This window comes from Sciurus vulgaris (assembly GCF_902686455.1).
Source record: "Sciurus vulgaris genome assembly, chromosome: 10".
In the NCBI taxonomy this organism is placed as follows: domain Eukaryota; kingdom Metazoa; phylum Chordata; class Mammalia; order Rodentia; family Sciuridae; genus Sciurus; species Sciurus vulgaris.
In genome coordinates this window covers 56018374-56046347 of record NC_136470.1, presented here as the reverse complement: position 1 = coordinate 56046347, position 27974 = coordinate 56018374, and the positions used below count along the sequence as shown (strand labels likewise).

The 27974-nt window shown below is 36.9% G+C and overlaps 1 pseudogene across 1 annotated transcript in view; it reads right to left on the bottom strand.

Moving 5' to 3' along the window:
- Positions 1-27974, bottom strand: part of LOC306637629 (serine/threonine-protein kinase PAK 2-like) — a 103624-nt pseudogene that overhangs the window by 61498 nt on the left and 14152 nt on the right. Inside the window, exons 3-4 of the transcript XR_013766772.1 lie at positions 19583-19681; positions 16652-16848 (exon numbers count right to left, since the gene is read on the bottom strand). The product of XR_013766772.1 is annotated as a serine/threonine-protein kinase PAK 2-like (transcript). The remainder of the gene's footprint in view (positions 1-16651; positions 16849-19582; positions 19682-27974) is intronic.

Here is a 27974-nt window from a genome sequence, read left to right as displayed (position 1 = left end):
GTTTATAATGGAAGGATTTTATTTCATCGTCAAATCTGAAGGTATGTTTTGCTGGGTATAAGATTCTTGGTTGGCATCCATTTATTTCAGATCTGGAAAAATGTTGTTCCAGCGCCTTCTAGCTTTTAGTGTATGGATTGCAAAATCTGCTGATATCGGTATTGGTTTCCCCCTGAACATAATTTGATTCTTTTCTTTCGTAGCCTTTAAAATTCTGTCTTTATTTTGTATGTTAGGTATTTTCATTATAATTTGCCTTGGTGTGGGTCTATTGTAATGTTGTGTATTTGGAGTCCTATAAGCCTCTTGTATTTCATTTTCAATTGTGTTCTTGAGATTTGGGAAATTTTCTGATATTATTTCATTAAATAGATTGTTCATTTCTTTGGTTTGTTTCTCTGTGCCTTCCTCAAACCTGACAGATCTTAGGTTTGGCCTTGTCCTGATATTCCATAGTTCTTGTAGATTCTGTTCATGGTTTCTTACCGTCTTCTCTGTTTGGTCAACTTTGTTTTCAAGATTAAATATTTTTGTCTTCAATATCTGAGGTTCTGTCTTCCAGGTGTTCTATCCTACTGGATATGTTTTCGATGGAGTTTTTAATTTGTTTTATTGTTTCCTTCATTTCAAGGATTTCCGTTTGTTTGTTTTCTTTTAACATCTCTAATTCTTCACTGAAATGATCTTTTGCTTCCTGTATTTGCTGTTTTAACTGTCGATTGGTGCAATCATTCAATGCCTGCATTTGCCCTTTCATTTCATCCTTCAATGCCTGCATTTGCTCTTTCATCTCCTCGTTTGCTTCCCTGACTGTTTTGATTTTGTACATTCTGAGCCCCCTTTCTGACATTTTTTCTGCCATGCTGTCATTAGATATTATTGCTATACCATCTAGGTTTGTTTGGGACATTTTCTTCCCTTGTTTTCTCATATTGTTCAGGTATCTACCCCGCTAGTAGTGAAACTCTGGGTTATTACGGATTTCCTCAATTGACTAATATTGTCTTTGTAGATTTCCAATGACTCATCAATTTGCCTTCAGTAAAGTGCAGTCTGGGAGGATCTTGATAATTCATTGCTCCACTAGGAAGCTGGCCTCTACGGGTGGTGGCCTTCATGTGGGGTATATTTCCTAGTGACTCTAAGTTGGTCCCAAGTCTCTCTATACCTCTTCTTCTTGACTACTGGGTCTTGTCAAAGGTCTTACAGCCTCCTGTAGATGTCTCAGGAAGGGAATTGCCCTTCCAATGATGATGGCCATGCCCTCAGGAGTAATTCAAAATGCCTGCACCAGCCTATAAAAAGCCTCTGGCTAACTCCGTGATGGTGACAAACCTTGGTGTGGTGGTCCGGCAGGGTTGTTGAGTGGTGGCATCTGTATTTGGCCTGGTGTTTGGGAGAGTTGGCTACCAGCCGCCCTGCTCCTCAAGGCAACCAGTGATTGCACGGACCTCTGAGGAAGCCAATTTCTGAGAGACCCGAGTCAGGTCCAATATAGTAGCCTGGCAAACCCCTGCTGTATGACAGAGAGTGGGCCTAAGTGACCAAGAAACAATTCAGCCTGGAGAATGAACCTGAGAAAAAGAATCAGGTTCTGCAAGAAATGTAGTGAACTGATGATTTGCTTCTACATCACATGCGTGGAAAACAAGAAGGTCCCTGGGGTTTACCCTCAAGCATGGCCCAGCAATTGCTGTCAATATGCTGATATTCCAGAACAATTGGTTTTCAGCAAACTGATTGGAGTCCACCTAGGCCTAAAGCCCACCTACCGGAGTTCCACCTGCAGGATTAACTCTCTTACACTAGCAACCCCAGCCTGAGGGTAGCAAACATCACACTATATGGTGTAGAGAAGGGAAGCTCAGGATATTTTGATCTCCAATAGAAAAAATCCCCCAAATTTTCATAGAGATTTATTTTCACATCTTTTCTTTCCCCTTCACATTTCCACCAATATTGAAAATAACTGCTTTTTATGGATCACTTTATTGATGACTAGGATGTCTGATTAGCATATTTCTCTTTCATCATATATATTTTTTATTTCAATTATGTTTTTCTCAATCTCTCTTTTTTCTCTTGCTTACAGTAAACTCTTGCTCCCTCTTCTACTCTTCTTTAATTTTCACTTCTATCTTCTCCTTACTCTTAATCATCACATCTTACACTACTTCAGTTCTCCCCTTTCCACCCTTCAAAAATATAAACCACCTAGCATACTTACATTTTTATTGTAGGTAATAACTGTATCAATTTTGTTTATTGTGACAATAGTGTAAACACCTCCTCAGGAGATAATTTAGTTGGAGGTTGGATATTGTTTGCATTGTTTGAGGCTATTATTAGTCTCTCCCTTCAAGGTGAGTAACTTGTGCATCAAGGTAGAAGCTCTAATGCCTCAGATCCATACTGCAGGATTGGTTGACACCCACACACCATGAAAAATAAGGAACAAATTATCCTAAATAAACCAGGATGCTCCAATAATAGAACCACTAATTCCACAGTGGAAGCTATATCAGAGAAGGAGATAAGACTGTACATAGTAACAGTGAACTGCCAGGGAAAGGACAACTTAAGGAGTGACATTAGACAGAATAGATAAGAAATGAAAGATCACTTCTATAAAGAGATAGAGATTCTGAAAAATATTCAAGTAGTAATCCTTGAAATGATGCATCAATAAACCAAATTAAAAATTTAATGGAAAGCATCACAACCAGACTAGAGTACTTGGAAGACAGATTCTTAGGCAATTAAAACAAAAGTTTTCATCTTGAAAATCAAGTTTAACATGGAGAGAAGATGTTGAGAGACCATGAACAGAACTTCCAAGAAATATTAGATAAGGTGAAAAGATCAAACTTAGGATTTAACAGGATAGATGAGGACATAGAAGTTAAACCAAAGGAATGCACAAACTTTTCAATAAAATCATATCAAAAAATTTCTGAACCTAAAGAATGAAATGGAAAATCAAATACAGGAGGCTTGCAGGACACCAAATGTACAAAAGTACACTATCTGTACATCAAGGCACCTTATAAGGAGAATGACTAACAGTATGAAGAGAGAATCTTAAAGACCATGAGAGATAAAAATTGCATTATATATAGAATGAAACCCATTGAAATCTCAGGTCATTTCTCCACCTAGGCATTCAAAGTTAGTAGATCTGTAATAATATAACTCAAGATGTGAAAACAAAAAAGAAAGAATGATGAGCAACGATTTTGTATTCAACAAAATTAACCTTCAGACTTGAAAATGAAATAATAATCTTCCGTGATTAAACAAAAGTTAAAAGAATTCACAGTAGAATTTCTGCACTATAGAACATTGTCAACAAAATATTCCATGAGGATGAAATGGAAAAAAAAACAAATGAAAAGGAGCAAAGGAAAAATGTACAACAAAGAATTATGAAGGAAGGAGAAACTAATTCAAATTAAAAACCAGAAATAAACTCAAATGAGCAGAAATACAACTTATATGTCAACAATAACCTTGAATGTTAACTGCCTCCACTCCTTAATCAAAAGACATAGACTGGCAGATTGGATGAAAAAGAAGACCCAATAAAAGGCTCAAAAATCATTCCATAGTGCATAAGGGGTCCTCTGTGTACATCAAACAAAACTTTCTCAGATGCAAGAATCAAGTAGATGAGAAACAATAATACCTGGTGGACTGAGCATCCCTCTCTCACTACTGGTCGGATCTCAAACCAAAGACTTCTCCTGAGGGAAGTGTGTCCAGAGCTGGTGTCACTTAATGACATATTTGTGCGACACAGTCTTTAAGGTGTTTTTCTAAAATGGCTTGTTTTTTCTCCTCATTCTTTTGATTTCTTTGTTTTTCTTTTGAGGTGCTGGGTGTTGAACTAGGCATATACCCAAACACTTCTACAGTCCAACTTATTCTTTATTACACTTATAGGTCAATAAAATTAAAAAAAAAAAACAAGAATCTCATATTTCTGGCACTCATGCTTTTTAACTTAAAAATATTAGTCTACTACCTTCTGGTTTTCATTATTGTTAGTTTTTTTTGGATTACTCTTGTTGCTGTGCTTTGAAATATACTGCTTTTTATCTCTAGCTGCTTTTAAGAGTCTTTCTTCTCATATAGTTTCAACTTGATTTGCTGAGGTATGACTTTTATCAGTTCAGCTGGAAGATATCCTTTAATTTTATAATCTGCTTGCCTATTAATACTGACAATTTTGGCTTCTTTTATTCTATGATCTTCTCATGTTTGAATTTGTTACTTTTAATAGCATCACTCTACCATGTTTGATATGTTTCTATATTATCCTCGGTACCATATTTAGTACTCTGAATAATATTGACTTTTTGAAACACACTGTAGGAAGTTTCATTTGTTTGGTCTTCAATTCATTTCCTAATTCTTTCCTTCTCTTTCTGATTTGATCTTCATTCCACACTAGAGGATTTAAATTGCAGCACAATATGTTCTCTTGAATTTCGCAGGTACTTTCTGGCTTCAATTTGTAATTATGCCTGTTCAGTGCTGATCATATGTAATTACATTGTGTATTTTGAACCTTGAACTCTATACCCATTTACTACTAATCATTACATGCTTAGTCTGGTAATTTAAATATAGGAATCTTTGAGATCTAAATCTGTTGTAAAATTCAGTGGAAAAAATAAGAAATCCAGAATAAACAAAGCAATTCTTAGCAAGAAATGTGAAGCAGGAGGCATCACAATACCAGACCTTTAATTATATTACAGAGCTATACTAACAAAAACAGCATAGTTTTGACAATAAAAGACATGAAAACCAATGGTACAAAATAAAAGACACAGACACATATGCACATAAATACACTTAATTCATACAAGACAAGAGTGAAAAAAATATTCAGTGGAGAAAACATAACCGATTCAATAAATGGTGCTGGGAACTTGAAAATTTATATGTAATGAAATGAAAATAATCCCACTCTCAACTTGCACAAACTCAACTCAGTGTGGATCAATGATTTATGTATTAGAATATAGGCCCTTCGAGTAAAAGAAAAAGTAGATCCAAATCTTCACCATATTGGATTAGGTTTGGACTTCCTTCACAAGACTCAAAAAGCAGAAGAAGTAAAATCAAGAATCAACAAACGGCATGGATTCTAACTAAAATCTACTACTCAGCAAAGGAAACAATCAATAATGTGAAGAGAGAGCCTACAGAAAGTAAGGAAATCTTTGCCATCTGCACCACAGATAGAGTATTAATCTCTGGAACATATAAATAACTCAAAAACCTTAACACCATTAAAACAAATAAGCCAATAACTGAACAAATATTTCAGAGAAAAGAAAAACAATCTATCAACAAATATATGAAAAGATGTTTCATTATCTCCAGCCATTAGAGAATTGGAAATCAAAACTACTCTAAGAATTCATCTCATTCCAGTCAGACAGGTAATTGTCAAGAATACAAGCAAGAATAATTGTTGGTGAGGATGTAGGGCAAAGGGACACTCATACATTGCTGGTGGGACTGCAAACTTCTGCAACCATTATGGAAAGTAGTATGGAGAGTCCTTCAAAAACTTCGAATGGAAACACCATTTCACCCAGTTATTCCACTCCTTAGTCTACACCCAATGTACTTAAAATCAGCAAAGTAGAGTGATGCAGCCATATCAATGCTTATAGCGTCTTCTCTCACAATATCTACACTATGGAATTAAACTCAGTGCTCTTGAACAGATGAATGCATAATGAAATGTGGTGTATATACACAATAGAATATTACTGAGCCTTAAAGAAGAATAAAATAATGATTTTACCAGTAATCAGATGGAGTAGGAGAATATCATGCTAAGAGAAATAATCCAATCCACCAAACAAAAAGTGAAAACTTTTCTCTGATATGTGGATGTAAATTCACAATAACAGGGGTGGCTAGCAAAGTATAAAGTTTCTTTGGTTTAGGCCAAGGGATTGAAAAGAGAGGCAGGCTTATGGGGATAGGAAGGATATCTGAATGGTTCAGACATTACCACCCTATGTGCATGTCGGACTACATGATTGATATGATGTACATCATGTAGAAGCAGAAACATGAGAAGTTATACTCCATTTACATAGGATGTGTCAAAGTACATTTATTGTCATGTATAACTAACTATAACAAATATAAGAGATATAATAATTAGTGGCAGACAGGGACTGGAGGAGGAGGAATGGGAGTTATTACTTTGTGGTGGCAGAGCTTCTGCTTGGAGTGACAAAACTGTTCTGGAAGAGAAGGTTGTACAATATATTGAGTGTAATTAATGCCACTGGGTTGTCCACTTAACATGGTTAAAAAGGAAATTTTCATATCACATGTCTTTTACAACAAGAATCATTTTATTAAATGTAAGAAACATTTTCATGTTAGAAAATGTAGAAATGAACATGAACCACATCAGTGATGTTAACGGCAACTCCTCTTTTGTGCCTTAGCTGCCAGGATCAGTGGTGTCAAAGTCAATAATGGTTTGGCCACTTTCAGGAAGGGGTGCTATCAGGAAATGGGGAAGAGCATGAAGGTTATTGAAAGAGAAACAAAACAATTCCTTTCAACTAAGCCCTGAAGTCTACTTATGAATACAAATTTCTTAAAAAATACATATGTTAATAACTGCCCAAACCACTCCTAATCAGTACATAACTTCCATAGTTGAACAGACAGTTGCTTAATTTTCCTAATTTCCAAACATCAACAGTAAAATAGCTCATAAATACACTCATTCCAAAACTGAATGAATACAATATTATAATATTAAAAAATGTACAACTATATTAAACTTTTATGTACATATATGTATATATGTTCTAGGTCAACACAATACCTTATTTTACTTTTATGTGGTGCTGAGAGTCCAACCAAGGGCCTCACATATGCTAGCAAGCACTCTACCACTAAGCCACAACCCCAGCCCACAATATTAATGTAGTAGTTGCATTATTCATAGATATCAATGAATAATGCAATGTTATTTACAGTATGAAAATTCCTGTTGGTTATTCAAAAAAAATCATCATTTTCCAAAATGACATCCTTTCCAAATTTACCTGTAACAATTCTGTGGCTGATCCTCTTTTCTCCACATTCTCTTATAAACATAGAGTTAAGAAATGGTGAAATACTGTGGAAATTCTCTCTACATTTTGGAGTTCTGGCATTCCATTTCTTCTTATGAGTTCTAAGGTCTAAAAATAGAACATCATCTGTGAGCTTCTTTTAGGGGGAGTGGGTAATGTGGGGGTGATGGCAGGGTTGCTTTATCAATGAGCTACAATCCTAACACTTTTTTTTTTTTTTTCATTTTTGAGACTGGGTTTCACCAAAATGAGGCTGATTCCAACTTGTGATCTTCCTTCTTTGGCCTCCTGAGTCACCATGATGACAGGTGTGCAACCACTGCATAAGGTAGTCCTGACAGTCTTAATGTAGCTCAACAAAGTTATAATGTACTCTATCAAGTTTATGGAACTGGTGTTTTTTTTTTTGTTTGTTTGTTTGTTTGTTTGTTTTTGTGTGTGTGTGTGTGTGTGGTGCTGGGATCAAAGCCAGGGCCTTTGCACACTAGGCAAGCACTCTATCAGTGAACATCTCCAGCCCACCTTAACTCTTCAAAGAGAATCACTAAATACTAAAGTTAGGTGCTTATTGCTACCCATTTTGGAATTTGTAACCACTCTCCTTCACTTCCTTTCCTCTCTTGCTCTCACTCTCTAATTTTAGTGGGTTCTTAAAGAATTCAAGCAGGCATGCTATAGGCAAGTAAGTGCTCTCCCACTGAGCTGTACCCCAGCCCTCTCTTTAATTTACATTGAGATAGGGTATCTCTAAGTTGCCTAGGCAGGTCTCTAACTCGAGATCTTTATGCCTCTGCCTCTCCAGAAGCTGAGATTACAGGTGTGTGCCACCAGGCGGGGCAAGATCATCTTTTCTGTGTTGAACAATGAATGCAATACATCTTGCTTAAGAAAACAAAATCAGCAACAAGTATAAAAACACCACCTATGGTACATAAAAATGAAAACAACAGGGAGGTCAATCCTTCTATAAATGTGTACAATCCTGTTAAACATTCCCAAGCTATTTAAAAGTAATATATCAAAACAATTGGATTTGCTGAAACTCTCTTGCTAAATTACCTATGTGCCAGCTTCATCATTCCTAAAAACACACCTTAAAATGACTAGATTGAACAGTGACTTAAAATATAGGTGTTTTCATAATTGAAACCACCCCTCTTCGGAAAATCTTTGTATTCTTTAATTTTTTATTATTATCCTTAAATTTCTACATATGAAATTATTTCTAACTAATTGACTCTTCTATAGTAAAAGTTTAAGTTTTGAAATGAAGTAGACAACACAGACCATTGCTGAGTTGCCATGTGAGACACGAGGAACACTTTAATAAATCTCACTGACTTCCTTTAATATAAAGACACAATGAGAGAGCCTTGCAAATGTATTTTCCAAATGCCTACCTGATTTAAAATGTGGATCCTTTACTGTTACCATAGACACTCATTTTCTTATTTTTGATATCCTGCCTTTCTGTACAGTAGACTTCTCACAAATAATATATATGTGTATATATATTTCTATATATAAATTCATTTTGTTGCTTTTCTGTGGAGCTCAGGATTGAGTGCTTTGGATTCATGAATGCTACTCAAACACTCTACCACTGTGCTACAACCCCAGCCTAACAAGATTGTAATTTTAAGAAGACCAATATATTCCTTCATGGATGGTCCTTAAAACAGTGTTGTACCTGAAAACACTGTGAAACCCAAGGTCACCTAGATTTTCCCCTGCATTAATTTTATTCTAAAACCTCAAGCCTCAGACAGAAATTAATTTCAGATTAAGATGTCAAGACTGTTGGAATCCCCTATACCTCCATCTGAAGGGATAAGCATGGGAGTCCATAAAGTACTCAAGTTCAGTATTATCACCCCAAGAGTCCCCCCTCCGCTGCCCCCAATCTCCTCCCCACCTTGATATCTGACTCACTTTACTCTTTACTTTCATTTATGTTAATGATCATAAGCAGCCCAGGACTCCCAGCTCTCCCCCAGTATTTCCACCCTAATGCCCAAGTGGCTCTGAACATGCTCCTTACTTTCACCAGCTGTGCTATCAGGGGCCACATTTCTTCTCACCCAACTCTAGGTCTAGAGATAAAGCAAGTGTCTTTTTGGTTTCTCGTTGCTCTCTGAAGTCTTCACTGTTCTTTTTCTCTAATATGCAGTCTTTTCAAGACAAATGTACCTTTCCTTGTTTTCAATGCTTACTAAACCCCAGGTTATTCCCTCCTCACTCCTTTGAGATCACAGCTCTTTGCACTGTTACCTCTCACATTACTCCTGTCCTGACTGGTGGCTACTTCACTAGCTACACAGATGCCTGCTGCAGATCCTTTTCCTCTGCTCTCATGCTCTCAGGAGCTTGCCTTTCTCACCTTATACACTATGTCCTTCCCTCTACCAGGACAGATACCAGCAACCACCACCCTGACCATGTTTCTGCCTCTACCTCCTATCTTTTGAACACCCAGTACTCCAAGGTCAGCAATCCTCTGACTCCACTGGGACCTGAAATCCCATAGGATTTTCAGTGATCATTGTATCTTTCTCATGTCCCTCCCATGACCCTCTCCCACTCACTTGACAGCATTTATCTGGCTAAGATGTGCTTACAAGTGTGGACTTCTTTCCTGTATCCATCAGCTCAATGTAGTAGATAATCACCACTTATCTGCAATGGCTGGCATCACTTACCATTGACATCCACTAACCTCACATGGGCTCTTGGTGCCTTCAGCAGTCACTCTACATCTCCCTACTCCACTCACTCTCCTACTCTCCATTCCTGTCCTAAGACACATGCATTCAGTTGTCATGTCTCCTTTGCTGCCTCTTGGCTGTTGGGATATCTCAGACTTCCCTTGATTTTGGTGACTGTGGAGAGTTTTGAGGAGCCCCAGTCAGGTACTACATAATCCTGTGTAGGATACCCCTCCAATACAATGTGTCTGTCTTTGGTATGGTTATCTCACAACTATGGGCTTTTGAGAGGAAGGTCGCAGGATTAACAGTGCCACTTTCTTTACTTTCTTTTTCTTCTCTTGTAGTACTGGCGATTGATCCCAGAAGTGCTCTCCCACTGAGTTACAGCACCTGTGCTTTTCATTTTAAACTTAGAGACAGGGTATCACTACATTGTGGAGTCTTGCCTCCAAATTGTGACCCTCTTGTCTCACTAGCTTGGCCACCATGCCTGGCAACACTACTCTTCATTGCACCATATGAAGGGGACATACTAGCAACATGATTTATGACTGCTCAGGTTGACCTTATCACCTCACCAATGTCTAGGTAAGTGTTTCCACTGGGAAGCATCTCTTCCCTTTCCATGCTCTGTTCACTGGCAGTCACTATATTCAGTCCATCCCTGAGTTGTCCTCTACTTCCTGCATGGTGGAATATCCACAGAAATGTTAGAATTCCTCAGCATGGGTGATTGCTCTGCTCTTTTCCCAAATGTATTTATTAAATATTTTTATCAGAAAGAACTCAAATATTTATTTTAAATTTCAAGTTATAATTCCTCACAACTGTATATTGATGATCAAATTGCATTTGCTTTGGTTAAGCTACTCTCTCAGTTGCCCCAGAAGATGTACCTCCCTTGATCTAGCCTCTTTTTAAATTTAAACGTTTATTTTTCATTGAGTACTGATATATATATATATATATATATATATATATAAATATGGTGTACAATGTGATGTTTTGATATTTGTACACATTGCAGCATGGCTTTTTCATTTAAAGTTTTATTTTGAGGGGGTAGTGGTTGAATTTAGGTCCTTACGCACTATGTAAATCTCCACTATTGCGAAATTTCCAGCCCTGGAATTCCCCCTTTTTTGTGTTTTATTGATCTTTAGCTATTAGTCACAGCTCTCAAATTTGCCATTTAATATATACATCTTTCAATGCCCATACTCTTCCCTTCTATCTTCAAGTGATACATCCTGTGACATAGGACAAAGTCCCTAGGGTTCTTCCCTTGGCCCTGAAGATTTATTGTCATTTTACAAATGCATATCTCCTGTCATCACCGTTATTATTATTATGTAAGTAATTTTAACTTTTAAAGATATACACATAACTAAAATTCATATATTTATCCATATAGTTAGAAGTACATTCAACTTTCATATATTTGAGAAACCTGTTGTATAGATTTTGAAAGGTAGATTTCTGGGTTGATTTTTTTCTTTCATAACTTCATTCCAAATTTACTAAAACACTTGAAACTGTCTCCCAGCTCACTGGTTGTACTTCATTTAAATTTTTTTCCCTCTGTCTTTCTGGTTCAATGTGGCTCACTTCTATTGCTAAGAAAATCTATCACTAATCCAACCAAAAATATTATAGTCTCCATAATGTGCTAGTCAGTTTTGTGTCAAAGGGACAAAATGCCTGAATACAAATCTTAGAGGAACAGGTATTTGGCTCACAGTATCAGAGGGTTAGTCCATGGTACACGGATTCCATTGCTGTGGGCTCAATGTGAAACAGAACATCATGAGAGAGGGCTTGAAGGAGGAGTGCTGTTCTGCTCAAGGTGACCAGAAAGCACAGAGTGGGAGAACGGGAAAACAGAGAACAGGGAAAATGAACCCTTGGAGGGCAGCCTCCAGGGTCCCATCTCCTCCAACCACAGTCCTGCAGGTACCACCCAGTGCCTTCAAACTAGGAGAGACTGACTGTGATGACTCTCCCAATGCTCTCATTTCACTTACAAACAGTCCTGCATTAACACAGGAGCTCTTCAGGGACACTTCATATCCAAACAACAATACAAAACTAACTTACATTTGGGTCTGTTAAAAATATGTCTTCCAAATATCTGACTCTTTAATACTTGGACCATAATTATAAAAACTATTTTATTGACCTTGTGTGCTAATTCTTTTTTCTGTATCACTTCTGGGTTGTTTCAGCTGAATATTTGCTCCTCAAGATGAACTTGGTTTTCCTACCCCTTTGTCTCTCAAAACGTTGGATATCTGGGTGCTTCTTAGTCCTGGCCACTTCTGGATTCCTATATATATTCTCTTATGTTTTCCAGGCTGATCAAAGCTTCTTTTCTTTGAATGACTGACCTATATAACCATGGAGGCCATATAGGAGGTAGAGCTTTTTTTCTGGCTCTCCTCATCTTTGAACAATCTTGATGATCTCCTCTTCATTTCTTCCCCTCCAGATGATCTTAACAAATCTTGTGTTCTTTCGTGTTTCACATGCATGTGCCTCAGCCAGGTCAGGCAAGATTCTCACATGTCTTGTCTGCCTTCATCTTGTGGGTGTTCCATGAGAATCTGCTTTGTGTTGGGTCATGGCCCTTCATCGTCTGGACAGGCTCTGATACACGTGGATCTTCTTAGATTCCTGGTGTCTTGAGAGCACCTGATGCACAATACTCACCCTTCTCATGCAGGATTCCTTTCTCACTGATGCCTGGACAACTGCCGTACCTGCAGGCCAAGGTGCTTTTCCAGATCGAGCCTGGGAATGCACAGTCAAGCTCATACATGACCAGCCCATAAGTGTCAGATTCTGGATCTACTGATAGTTGATGACATATGGGATTTAACTGGTTTCACTGGGGTACAACAAGACTTCTCTTGGAGACAGCAGAAGATGCTGAAGACTAGCCTCTTCTGAGGCCTGAGTATAACCATGGCTGTAGTTGTGGCCATATAAATATTACTAGGTGTGTTCTGGGATTAACTTATAAGCTATAAGGATTTCTTTTCTAATATTTGTGAGGTGGAAATGAAACAGTGTTTAATTTAAGGGTGATTAATCTCCCATCATGGAGACAGGCTCTTGTGAGTCTTCTACTCAGTATATGTGAAAGGCTAGGTTTTCCATGGTGGCTGATGGAAACAGGTACTAACCAGGGCCTGCACATGTGGCAGGAGCTTCTCTTTCCCATCTAGATTCTCTGAGCTGGGGATCTAACTATGTTACCCAGAAGTGAGCTACATGATCCCTCAGCCTTCCAACAGGCTGGGACGAGGGTGGTCACCATCTCAGCTAGTCCTAGGGTTTATTTCTAGTGATGTGGTTGAATTGAGGGTTTTGTGCATGCTAGTCACATACTCTACCACTGAACTGTACCTCAGCCCAGTCCTTTACAACCTGATCAGATAATTATACATCAGAGTTCTTCTAACCATTTGGTTCTTCACACCATTCTCTGTTGAATGCTTAAGGGGTGCCCTCCAAAGATCTTGGGATGCTTCAGCTTTCCTCCTATCATCGCTTTTCCACCAATGCCCCATCTGGCTTATCTCTATCTGTACATGGCCTGGAAACTAGGGCAGTTGGATGGTTGACCTCAGTTGCTACTCACTTTCAGACATCACTGTCCTTCATTCATTGTATTCTGCAGTGTCTAGAATAACACTGATTTATATAATGTAGTTTCTAGCAGAAGATCTGGTAGGGGTGTTTATCTGGTCCCTGTTTCATAATTTGGATAAGACAATGACCCCATTCATCAAGTTTTCACCAAAATTTTATCTAAATTGATCAAGACTCAGTCTTCATCTTAATGGAAGTAACTGTAGTGTCTGCCAAGCAGATCTCTCCTTCACTTTTTTTTTCTGTGGATTTCAAGGTATTTCTTTATCTAGTTTCACTTATATTTTCTACCATTCCTTCTTAATCCCCTTGCAGGTCTACTTCATCAACTCTTAGATATGACCTGCGTCAGGGTGCCAGCTCTCTTTTTGTCTGTCTATACACACTTGCGCTTGTGTCCTCATCCTGCCTTGCAACTTTAGGAAATATCTGTAGCTAAGGAGACTCAAGTTTCTATCAATCACCTGGATCCCACACCTGCATAACCCACACACTCTTCAACATATCCACTTGACCATCTCACTAGGATTCCAAATCTTAACATGTCTAAATACATTAAGATGTTGTCCACTAACCACACAACTAACTGCCAAACATCTCCTCTCTTCTGCAGTCCTTCCCATGTCAACTACGGAAACTTCCTTTTCATCCTTCACCTTGCTTAGGCTAAACTCTTGGAAAAATCACAACTCTTCTTTTACATAGACTCTTTTGTCAAAATACATGCAGAATCTGATGATGTTTTTGTATCATCTCCATGGATACCATTCTGATCTATATTACTGTTATTTCTGGCCTGACTTATTACAGCAGCTGCCTAACTGGGCATCCTGCTTCTCCCTTTGCCTTCCTTGAGAAATTCTCCTTAACAAAGCAACTATGTGTGCCTCTTAAAATTTAAGTGAGACCATTTCATGCCTCTCCTCAGAACATTCCAATGGTTTCCCTATATATACAGTAAAAGTCAGAATTCCCATCTGAGATAAAATTCAGAAACCTCACAAAGCACTACACAATGCCTCCTTTCCCTGACCACCTTATGTGTATTGTTTGCTCAGTGCACTGTAACTATGCTGAAATCCTTAAAGATCTTTGAATGCACCTGGAACATTCCTATTTCAGGGGTTTTGTAATTGTTCTTTCTTCTCCTTGGCATGATCTTCTCTAAGTAAATAAGAATCACTCTCTTACATCCTATGTCCATATTTCTCCTCAGTGAAGCACTCCAAATGCACGCACGCTTTTACAAGAGAACCTGTGCCTGACTCTCTCTCTCTCTTTCTCTCTCTCTGTCCCCACTTACATGGCAGAGCACTTAAAGAGTCCTTTGGTTTATCCATTCATCTGTGTAAGTTCATCTCGGTTGGTTCCTGAGTTTAACTAATGTGTATCGAGCATGCATTCTACCCTCATGTATAACTCATTAGAACAAATTAAAAATCAATGGTAAAAGAAAGTGTTGATTCCTAATGAATTATTCTAATACACCTTATTGTTTCTCTCCTTCCAATAGAATGTAGGTACTACAACAGCAGGATTTTTTTTTTGGTTCTCTAGATAGCAAATTAAATACTGCCTAGCACAAGACAGCTACAAAATTTAATATTGACTTAATGGATATATGAAACTAGAGGTTTTTGAAAATTGTTCAGAAATCACCTGAAAAGTATTATAGCTTCTTACATGAACTGGAATCTTTGGCAGTGGGGCAAAAAGCATTCAGGAAAGAATATCCAAATCCCATTTCCTCTGTTGTCTGTCCTTTTTTTGCTGAGCCTAATACTTTCAAGAGTCAATGTTACACACTCATCAGTAACTCCTTCCCTGTTATAGCCAAATAATATTCCACTGTTCATCAAATGACTGCTAATTGGGTGGTTGACACTTTTTGCTCTTCTATAAATACTGCTATGAACAGTTGGTGCAAGTTTTGTGTGCACATATGCTATTGCTGCCTTTTTCCTTTTCGCAGTATTGTAGATTTAACCCAGAGCCATGTGCATGCTGGGCACTGAACTATTGAGCTACTTCTCCCAGCTCCAAGGACATATGCTTTTCATTCTCTTAAATATATACCCTGTTATTGAAATTGCTAGGTCATGTGGTAACTGAATATTAACATTGTAAGGACTGTCAAATTGTTTCTAAAGCACTTATTTAAATTCCTACCAGCAGTATATGAGAGTTCCAATTTTGCTTTTTTAAATTTTATTTTTGTAGTATTAAGAGTTATACTCAGAAGTGTTCTTCTAAAAACTACATTCAGCCTGCTTTTTTTTATTTGGGAAGGAGTTTTGTGAGGCTCCCCAGGCTGCCTTAAAACTTGCAATCCTCTTACCTCAGTCTGCCAAGTACCTGGGATTACAGGTGTGCACCACTGAACCTGGCCAACAATTCCAATTGTCCCACATTCTCACCAGCACTGATTGTTGTCTGACATGAGGTGTAAAGTGGTGTTCTCTGGTTTTGGTTTATATTTACTTAATAATTATTGATGTGGGATCACAACACAGGTGGGATGATGGGCAAAGTTCTTCACCTCAACAGCTAGATTATCTATATGTGTTTTAAGTCTACTCTGTTTGAGAATGGACATGAAATGTATCAGTTATACACCTTTCTCAGAGGTGTCGTCTTGCTTTCCTCTTTTCTGGACATTAATGTTCAGAGGCTGAAGATGAAAGTTGATAACATGATTTCCATATCCAGGACACAAAGATGTGTAGGAAAGCTACCTCTAACTTTGCAGTAAAAGCATCTATGGCTGGAGGTGTGGAGAAGTGGGACATGCTTGCCTGGCATGTGCTAGCCCCTGGGTTCCATACTCAGCAACACATAAAAATCAATAACATGAAAGATCCATTGACAACTAAACAACTTATTTTAAAACAAAGGTATCCAACTAGGGTACACCAACTATGTACAAAGTTAAGACTATTCTTCCATTTACTCCTACCAAGAAACAGTACTGCTTACTAATAAAAAATCTACTCTCTTTAGCCTATACCTTCAGCTTTATAAATCAAAAGTAATATGATGTGTAGATTCAAAATAAGGCCAGATTACTTTTCTTAAGATCTGATTCTATATTCTGGATCAATGAACAACAGAAGGAAGTTCTACCAACATCTTAAGGAAAAGTTGGCATTAAATTGGTCTTACCCTTGAGGGGCCTTCCCGGAGGTATGGAGGCTCTCCTTCGACCATCTCAATCGCCATGATACCCAGAGACCAGATATCCACTTTAGGGCCATAACTTTTCCCTCTAACCACTTCTGGTGCCATCCAGCAAGGTGTTCCAAGCACAAAAGTGCATTTATTCTGCTCAGGGATGTTGTGAGCACAGAATCTAAAGTCGGCTAAGATACAAAGACGAAACATCTAGAGTTAATAGTTCTAGGAATGGTTTTATAAAACAGCCCAGCTCAGATGACATAATTACATTTTGACTATTAGGCACTTTTATTGTTTTTTTTTTTTTTTAAAGAATTTAATAATAAACTAATCCAAATTGGGATTAAAGTATATTGATGATGTTACATACTTCCAATTTTGCTTTTCCTTCCTACAATAAAGAGCAAATTATTAGGAGGGTTTTTATCCTGAAGAATATATTTTATTCAAAATGATATATTAAAACTGAAAGAGGTCCAAAAAGTGGGTAAAAATCACCAAAGGTGGACACCAAACCAAAATGCAGTGAATCAGGCAAAGGTCAAGACACTGAAACTTATTTAGAAGAAAATAAAGAGATACTAGAATGATTAAGCATACAATTTAGCAGAGAGCTTAGAAGAAAAAAACATATTTAAGTGCAGTTGCACTGTCAAGGTACTCACCAGCATTAATCTACTCCATCTATCTCAAGTACACTGAGGAATAGAAAACCTACTGTAGTACTTGAGATTGAATTTGTGCAGAGTCAGGATGAGTATTTAAAATCTTCTCTTCTACTGTTAAAGCCATTCAGTGACTTATGAAATACTGACATCAGGTCTGTAACCTTCAGCCTATTTTGTATTTACATAGGAATGAATAAAAGCTATGAAATGCTTGATAGCTTTCAATTAAATAGGATATTTTGTAAGGTATTTTTTTCAGAGATCCTTCCATATTAGTACATTTATGTGCCAAATTTAAAAACAATATTAGAGTGTATAAATATACCAAAGTACCATTCCTTTACTGTTGGACATTTAAGATAGTTTTAGTTTTTCTGTACTATGTTGCATAGAATATACTTTTACTAATTGTGGTGCATAAATGGAGTAATTTATAGGGGTGAATATGAGAAGACTAATGTTAGGAAAAATAATGATTTTAATGAAATTCATGTTTATAAAAGTGCAGTACCATTCCAGGTACTTGTTAAAATATCTAATCCTCATAATAACTATAAGAAATAGGTTATCTGCAGCACTGCAAAAATAAATAAATAAATAAATAAATAAATAAATAAATGAAATAGGTAATTTTTTTCCTATTGGTTGTAGGAAATTTACATTTTCTTTGAATTGACACTTATACATTGAACCACGTCTCCAGACTTTTAAAATTATTTTCTGTACAGAATGGATCTGAGTAAGCTGATTTAGGACCTTGCTATGTGGCTGAAGCTGACTTTGAAGTTTCAATCCCCTGCCTCATCCTCCAGAGTTGCTGAAATTATAGGGGTGTGCCAGCAAGCCAAACATGGGAGATTTCTGTTGAATTTATTCATTTCTGTGTGTGTGGTTGTGGCTGTGTGTGTGTGTGTGTGTGTGTGTGTGTGTGTGTGTGTGTGTTGGTGGTGAATTAATTCCAGGGTCTTATGCATACTAAGTAAGTGCTTTACCATGATCTGTAAACTCAGCCTCACATACGTTTCTTTTTTTTTTTTTTTGTTTTGCTTTGTTTTTTTTTTTTTGGTGGGGGGCATTTTTCCAGGGATAGAACCCACGATTGCTTGACCACTGACCAACATCTCCAGTGCTTTTTATCAGTCTTCAGATAGGGTCTCATTAAGTTGCTTAGGGCTTCACTAAGTTGCTGAGGCTGGCTTTGAACTTGTGATCTTCCTGCCTCAGCTTCCAAAATCACTGGGATTATAGGCATGCCATACTGTGCCCAACTCAAGGTATGCTCTCTATTTTTTTTTAAATATCTTTAGTTGTCAATGGATGTTTTATTTTGTATAATTTTTTATATGCAGGCCTGAAGATTGAACCCAGGGCCTCATCCATGCTAGGCAAGCTCTCTACTACTGAGCGACAATTCCAGGCCCTGCTTACTATTACAAATATTCTCATTGTCAATTACAGGAAAACAAGGCATATAGAGTTTTAGTTAATTCACCTAAGATCATTTACATAGTAAATGCCCAAGTCATCACAAAACATTATCCAAAAATGGATATGATTATCTAATTACAATTTTCCCACTAAGATAATTCAAAGATACAATCTTATATTTTGAGGACCTGATTGAATAACCTTTAGAGGTTGTAGTTTCATAGTTCTACTTGAGACCTACAGAGGTAGGGCAGGAATTCAGAGATTAGGAACACAGGAAAGAAGTTCAGGATGATTTTCATGACTCTACTGTGTCTCAAGGTGAAAAAACATTGAAAAGTGGGATATGTCCCTTGTCATCTCTGACATTATGGTCATATAGCCTTCTCCTTGATGAAGATATACTGTACAAATCTCAGATATTGATGAAGAGTACAATCAGAAAAAACTAGTCTAACTGATGGCAGAAACAAATTCAAATTCATCTCTTCAAAATAGTATCAATGCTATCACAGTCTCAGGCATGGTTTTCTGACATTTCCATTTTTAAACTCCTTAAATGTTCTGAAGTTGGTACTACTATCCTCCTCAGTGAATAAATTGGAAAAGAGACACAAAGAGATTAATTTGCCCAGCAAATTAATTCAGCAAAGAGTAGCAAATCTGCTGTTTAAACCCAATCTAGTTCCCAGTTTATGGCCTTTACCACTTGATTCTTTCCCTTTCTTTATATTAATTCTGAAAAATGTTAACAGAAGAGATTTTACATTAAAAAGTGAGGAAAGTGCAAAAAAGTAAATGCTTTTCTCCACTTGTTACTCACTAAGTTTCACTGATCCACCATTCCCAAAAGGACATTGTCACTTTTGATGTCTCTATGAATGACATGATTAGCATGTAAAAACTCCAATGCCTGTAAGCACTGAACAAAAGAAAACACATATCAATGAACATTCCTGAAAAGTCCCAATACCTAGTTCACAGTGTAGTTAGAGTAGTACTTATGGCTTGAGCACTACCTCTAGCCCTCACCCAAACCCCTGCAACACTGAACATTTATAAAGAAAAACCTCCTCTCAAATACAAAGCGCTGAAAATATCATATCTTAATTCGTAGCAATATCCCTGCCATACTCTGATTTCATCTGGAGACCTTATCAGATAATCTCCCATCAGGACGTTTTTTCCTAGAGACTTTTTTGTTTGTTTGTTTTAGGTGAGGCCTTTCTGTGTTGGCCAGAACTGCTGAGACTGCAGACATCTGCCAATTCCAAGCTGGGGATCAAATCCAGGGCAATGTGTATGCTACACAAATGGTCTACAACTGAGTTACAGGCCCATCCTGTGCCATGGAGTTTTAAACTTCATCTTCAGTGCTCTCTTATAAAATGATGGATGAGTCCATACAACTTCTAGGCTCTTCAGGTTTAAATGCCTAACAGTACACAGTACTTGATAAATAAGAATAAATTCTTTAGAAATTACTTCAGTAGTAGTGAATAAACTTGCAGTTATTTGCATTTGAACCCTAAGGTACTTAGAAGTCTAAATATATGAGCCCCTGAGAGAAGCAGGTATTAATGAGGGTGGTCTGGTTGCATTCAGGGAATTGTCAAGGTGATGAACCAACATCCTCTTCATTTCTTCTCTGTTAGGTTTTATGTTAACCTATATGCACAACCTGGCATCAGTAATGAAATAATACGTTAGTGGTAGTGCTCATTAGTAAAGAACTTGCCTAGCATAAGTGAGACTCTAGGCCTGATCCCCAGACCTGAAATGAACAAAAGAAACAGACACACAGAAAACCACCACAATTAAAAGTAAGTACACGGAATGATGTCATCGTCTCCATTTACAACAGAAAACATTTTCTTAAAGAAAGTAAGAATAAAATCTTGCCTTCCTTAACAACAAAAAGAAGAAGAGATTTTAAAATTTTCTTTGCCCAATGGTTTCTGAATATGAACTAAAATGATGAATGGTACATTTGGGAATAGTTAGTTGTATTTTATTCTTATTACCATTAGGGTAGAACAACAAAGTCTGCACATTATTTCTAACTACTGAGAATCTCATTCAAAATATTATAATGTAAAATAGAAAATATCAAAGACACTGACAAATTTTTAGAGATTTATGATCCTCCCAAACTGAATCACGAAGACGTACACAATTTAAACACATCAATTGCAAGCACTGAATTTAGAATAAGTCATCAAAAGACTACCAACCAATAAAGGTAGGAGCAGATGGATTCTCAGCCGAATTCTACAAGACCTTTAAAGAACAACTAATACCAGTACTCCTCAAAGTATTGCAGAGAATGCAATAGAGGGAACCCTTCCAAACTCATTCTATGAAGCTAGTGTCACTCTGATACCAAAACCAGACAAAGATGTATCACAATAACTTCAGAAAAAAATACTTGGCAATCAATCTAACAAAAGAGGTGAAAGAGCTCTACAATGAAAATTATAGAACACTAAAGGAAGAATTTGAAGAAAACCTTAGAAGATTAAATGTCTCCCATGTTCCTGGATAGGCAGACTTAATCTCTTCAAAATAGCCATTCTACCAAAGGTGCTACGGGGATTCAATAAAATTCCAATTAAAATCACAATGACATTCCTCATAGAAATAGAAAGCAATCATGAACTTCATCTGGAAGAATAAGAAATCTCCAATAGCCAAAACAATCCTCAGCAGGAACAATGAAGCAGGAGGTATCACAATACCAGAACTTAAACTACACTACAGAGCAATAAACTAAACTACACTACAGAGCCAATAAATGTCATTTTATTGGCACTAAAATAGACAGGCAGTCCAATGATATGGAAGAGAAGACACAGGGATAAACCCACATGAATACAGTTACTTCATACTAGACAAAGGAGTCAAACACATTCAATGGAGAAAAGATAGCCTGTTCAACAAATGGTGCTAGGAAAAATGGAAATCCATATGCAGTAAAAAAATAAATATGAAGATCCAAAGGACTGGGGATGTAGCTCAGTGGCAGAGAGCACCTGGTTTCAATTCCCAGGACCTCTAAAAAATAAAAAAGGGCCTATTCTTAATACCCATGTTATGCTACACATGAAACGCTAGAAATGGCATTTAAGATAAAACAATATGGAATTCCCATGCAGTTGTTTAGCCACCTGCAGTGCTGGTAAAGCTCCTAGGGGAGAAGAAGCAGGATTCAGGGTCTATCTGTTCTGAACTCCATCAACACCACATCCTGAGGCCTCTCCTACCGGGACCTCTAGGCCGCCTACCCTTGGCCCAACACACGGGCACAGTTAAGACAGCTGATTAATTTGAAAAGTTATAGTACTAAACCCTCACCACTAAATCGAAAATCAAGTACTTTGCACTTCCTAAATTCCTTCAGGTAATTTGCACAAATTTATCAAATTCATAAATATTGTTTTAGAATATGAATTTTTAAAGGAGACATCAAAAAAGTTCTAGTTATGGACATTTATTTTATCAGGGAAAGTAGAAGAAAAAAGAAATGTTTCTGGATAAGAAATTCATTTTGTGGTAAAGTCAAATGTCTAGGTAATTTGCAGAAGTTTTGTGGAAATTAAATTTCAAAATGTTTACATGTAAATAAGTTGGTTATATGTAATTATCAATATAAGTAAAATTATTTAAGACTCTTTCCTAGGGTCAAAAATTAATATACTGACATAAAATTTTTTTTTTCTATTTCTTGAATTAATAAAAGTTTCTTAAAACATTAATCTGCTCTTATCTACCTAGAGAATTTCTTGTGTTTGTAAAGTTTTCTTAATTTTTTTGTTGTAGATGGGCAAAATACCATTACATTGTATTACTGATTGATTGATTGATTGATTCATGTGGTGCTGAAGATCAAATCCATGGCCTCACAAATGCTACATATATGCTGTACCACTAAGCCAACACCCCAGTCCTTAGTTTATTATGTTGAGAGACTAGTTTTAAGGAATAAGCTTTGTACAACTCTGGTAAAGAAACACTGAGTTTTAGAACATTGCACAACACTACAGCTTCTTAATTTTTCTTTAAAAGCTAACTTGGTAAAGACAAGGACAACAGTGTAGTTGTGGAGTTATTACTTGTTTCATGATATTCTAGATGTATTCATTCTTTAAGTATACAAATCTATTACCTACAAGGTTGTGAAGAACATCCCACCAAGCTGATGTTCTTCAAACTAATGTGTAAAGACATGGAATTATAAAAGTATGTTTCATGGATAAAGTTACAATACAAACTCAATATGTTATACTCATGCTAATATTATTATATATCTTCCTTAAAAATTTAGGTCTGTTTTCTGTTAATCCCTAACAGAAATAGAACTTTCAATATGACAATCTGAGTTAATTTGAGATAATAGGGTATAATTGATATCAAAATATATAAATGCATTCTACTGTCATGTACAAATACTTAAAGCAAATAAAAATTAATATAAAAAAGGGCAAGAAAAAAAATGTAAGGCTCACTCTCATTACTAACATTGACCCCAATTAAATAGAAAGAGTAAGGTAAGTACAAAGTTAGGTACTAAAGTTACAACCCTGTACTTCTACCTCAAGACAGGTAAAACTGGATTGTTGAATGTTCAAGACGAGATAATCAAAGGTCATATGTTTTCTCTGATATGTGGATACTAATTTACAATATGAGTGAAGTCTGAGGAAGGGTAGAGCTACTTTAGGATAGATGAAGGGAGTGAAGAGAGGGGAGGAATATGACAATAGGAATGATTGTAGAATGAAATTTATAATCAACAGTGAAGCTGGCTTTAATGTTTTGGAAAATTATCTGGGTGACCCCATTAAAACACAGTATAAAAGGTATATTAGGAAGAGCATATCAAGTGGCTCAGCAATGATTTTTTAGAGAATAATATGGACGGAAGGAAACCAGAAGCTATTCATCAAGATAATGGGACAATGAACCCTAAATGCTTTTCTGAGATCTTTAATGATGTCAACACCACCACAGTCCCAGAATCTTAAGGCATAATAGGTCCAAGGAATGGTCCTAGAAGACCGACAAATTCTTGGCATTCAGGGTCTCACTGACTAGCACTGCCTCAAATCTCTTCTCTCTTTATTCTAATGCAATGCTACTATGCCAGCCCTGCCATATCCCAAGCAGGTTTAGGGATTATTCAGGACTCTGTTACCAGATCTATAGGTTGTAATCCTGAGAACATATGTATAGTGCTAAGTCTGCAGGCACAAGCATGGAAGAGGGGTAGAGACATGGATAACCCATCGTGCATTTTTGAAAAACCTCTCAATGGGCCTTGGTACCTAGGCAGAGGATTTCCACAGAGGGTGAGCTGTGTACACCGTTCCCACTAGGCTAATTTCCAGGGAGGGTTATGGGTTTAAAACCACCATAGTGAGATTCCATTAGGGTAATGCTTAGTGGAACCATGGAAACAGGGATTATCCACAGGTCCCAAATCTGTAGAGCCACTAGCCTATAACCCCAATCTAAGAGAGTCCCAGTTAGGTGATTTCAACCCCGGAAAAGTACAGTCAGTGCTGTCTCTAGGAAAATCTTGAGGATGAAACATCCTGAAAATTGGGGGCCCCAAACCCCATCCCAGTGTCTTGAAGATGTACTACAGAGTCCAAAAACTTATTCTCCATCCTCACAATTTAAGGCTGATTTTCCTGTTAAGTTGTGGATTGTTGGATCTGATACGTTCTTCTTGCCTCTATCTCCCCATTGCAATGGGAATGTCTATCACATGCTTGTACTACAACTGTGTTTGACAAGCACATAACCCTTGATTTCATAGTCTCATACCTGGAGGGAAATGGCCCTCAGGAATGATCAATCATACATTGAGTCTAATTCACATAAGATGTAGAAGATATGACTTTGGATTCAGACTTTTTATGGTGAAAGGAATCAAAAAGTTTTTGGGGCTACTGTAATAAAATGAATGCATTTTATGGGAGGACAGGAAAGTTAGGGATAAAGGGTGGAAAGGAATAGAGTTGGAATTACAGTGTTCCCTTAAGAATTCATGTTTTAATTTATTTTCCTGTGAACAATATTTAGAAATGGGACAAAATTTCTCAATTACAAGCTGAAAGCTCAGGAAATAATAGAAACAGTTATTCAAAAAAATGGCATCAAGTCAAAAATTGTCTTCAGAGCAAAGGGAGAAATTATGAATATGAAGAGAAAACATACAGAAGGGGACAAAGTCTTTCAAGGTATTCCTTTTGAAAGGATTAATATAGATTAAGAACTAAAACAACAAAACCCAATATCGAAAAGAGAAATCATCCAAATAACAAATAAAGAAATGAATTCCACAGACATTTTTAAGAAGGAGAGATACAAAAAGCCAAGAAATATATGAAAAAATTTTCAAAACCATTAGCTATTAGGAATATGCAAATTAAAAGTACACTAAGATTTTACCTCACACAGAATGGCAGTCATCAAGATGCATAGTATAGTAAATTATAGAGAGAACATGGAGAAAAAAAGAACACTTTTACACTCTTAGTGGGACTGTAATTAGTACAACCTCTATGGAGATCAGTATGGAGTTTCCTCAAAAGTAGAGGCAAGGAACCACCTTATGATCCACCTATATATTACTCTTTGGGATTCATCTTAAAGAACCAAAGTCATCATAGTATAGTGATGAATAAATAGCCATATTCATAGCACCGCAGTTCATCATAACCAAACAATGAAACCAGCCTAGGTATCCATCAACAGATGAATGGGTAAGGAAAATGTAGTATATACACAATGACTTACATTCAGCCATAAAGAAAACTGAAAAGATGAAATTTATATTATTTCCAGTAAATATCAATGGAACTTGAAATCCTTATGTTAAGCAAAATAAGCCAAGCCCAGAAGGGTAAAAGTCATGTGTTTGCAATCAGAGTGGAAGCTAGCAAGTAAAAAGGCAAAGAAAAGTGTAGGGAGGGCTGGAAAACTTATGAAAATCAAAGGGAGATCAGCAGAACAGAGGAAAGAGACCAAGGCGTGGAAAGAGCAAAGGAGGGGAGAGTGATGTGATGCAAAGTGGCGTTTCCAAATTACATTGTTATATTGTGTGCATGTACAAACAACGACAAATCCCGACTTATTTGGAACTACAAAGCACCAATAAAACTTGTGGGTACATAAAGCACTGTGGCTTCTGGGCTGAGCACCCTTAGAAAAGGCTTCAGTGATGAAGATAGCATTCTCCAATTTTTCTGCCTTGCACCTCAAAGGACAAAGCAAGATGCCACTTCGGAAGCAAAAGCAGCACTCAAATGACACCAGTGTTGGCACCTGAAATATTTTGTTATAGCAGCACAGACTGAGACACCTGAGACACTTGTTATTCCAGCTAAAAGTTTTCAACAGTGATCATCTTTTTAAAGGACCAAACAAAATCAATAACTTTTTTCTATTATGTTTTATTTTTTCCCTGATTAATTTTATTTATTTTCTTCCTTCTGTTAACTTTGTATCATTTTATTTTGTATTGTCGGTTTTTGTTTTTCTTTAATTGTTGTTTTTGTTTGTTTCTTGATGTCCTGAAGGAGCATGTGATTCAGATTTCCATTTCTATGATACGAATCTGAGATAACTCAACTTGTACTGGGAGAAGGCTTATTCTAACTCAGTTTTGGAGTTTCTTGCCATGTTGACCATGTTACTTTAACCTGAGGTGAAAAAGGAACTCAGGATGGAAATGCCTGCAGGAGCAAAACTGCTCACCTCATAGCTGGGAGTGAAAGACAGAAGAGGCAGGGGCTGGAGTCCCACCACCCTCCTCATTCAAAGTCACCCCCAACTAAGACACACCCATTACAGATTCCCACATTCCCAGTACTATCCCACTGGGAACCCTGCCTTTACCATATGGACCTTGGGGAAACATGCAGAATTCAAATTATATCAAAGACTAAATTTAAGCCCATTATTTAAGCTCTTTGTTCTTTTCTAGTGCAAGTATTAATCACTATAATTTTTCAATTTAGTACCCCTTTTGCTGCAGCCAATAAGACTGGGTATGTTGTATTTTCATTTTTGTTCATCTGGTGGTATTTTCTAATTTCCCCTTTGATTTCTTCTTTGATCCAATTCTTGTTCAAAACTGTGTGGTTTCATTTTTTCAAGTATTGGAAAAATTTCCAGTTTTCCTTCTACCACTACTTTCTAGTTTCATTGCATGAGAATTGGAAAATATATATTTGGTGTGATTTCTATCCTCATGAATTAGTTTATACATATTCAGTGACTTATTAGATATAGAGATATATATCTATGCTGGAGAGTGTTCCATGTGTGCTGGAAGAGACTGTATTTTACTGTTGTTGGGTGGAAAGTGCCATGTATGTTTCGTAGGTCCATTTAATCTACAGTGTTCTTCAAGTCCTCATTATCTTTAAAGATCTTCTGTCTCTATGTTCTCTCCCTATAGAAAGTGGAGTATTCAAGTCCCAGTAATTAAAATTACTAAAATGTTACTATTCATCCCTTCAGTTCCTTCAAGTTTGCTTTATGTATTCCAATGTTCTGATATTGGGTGTATGTATATTAATAATTTTTTCCATATGCCCTATTATTTGAACATTTGTCATTTTATAATGTCCTTCTTTGACTCTTTTCACATTTGTTCCTTTAAATTGTATTTTATCAGCTGTGCATGTGACCACCCTGCTTCCTTATGGTTACTATGTCCATGAAGTATTTTCCCATCCTTACATTCTGTGTGACCTTAAATGTAAATTAAATTTCCTGTAGATATTACTTTTGGAAGCTTGTTTTTCTTATTTTTATCCAGTCATCCATTGTAAGTATTTGGATTGGGATGTTTAATTCATTTCAAATTAATGTAATTATGGATAGGGTGGTACTTCCTAATGCTCCATGGCATTTAACCAGGAAAAGCAGACAGTTGACTTCTCTGTAAGGGGGTTGAATAGATAAAAATTTGGTTGGAATTTGCTGAGATTTAATACTATATACTCAAAGAAATTGGAACTCAGAAGATTAAATTTATTGGGGAAGGATTTTCCAGTGTCATAGCTGTGGAAGCTATAGCAGCAACTATTGGCACAAGCCAGAATAGTAACTCCATGAAGAAAGTAAATTGATAAGGGATTCAAAGTAACCTACATATTGGGGAGGACTGTGGCCTGACTGGATATGGAGAGCTTAGAGAT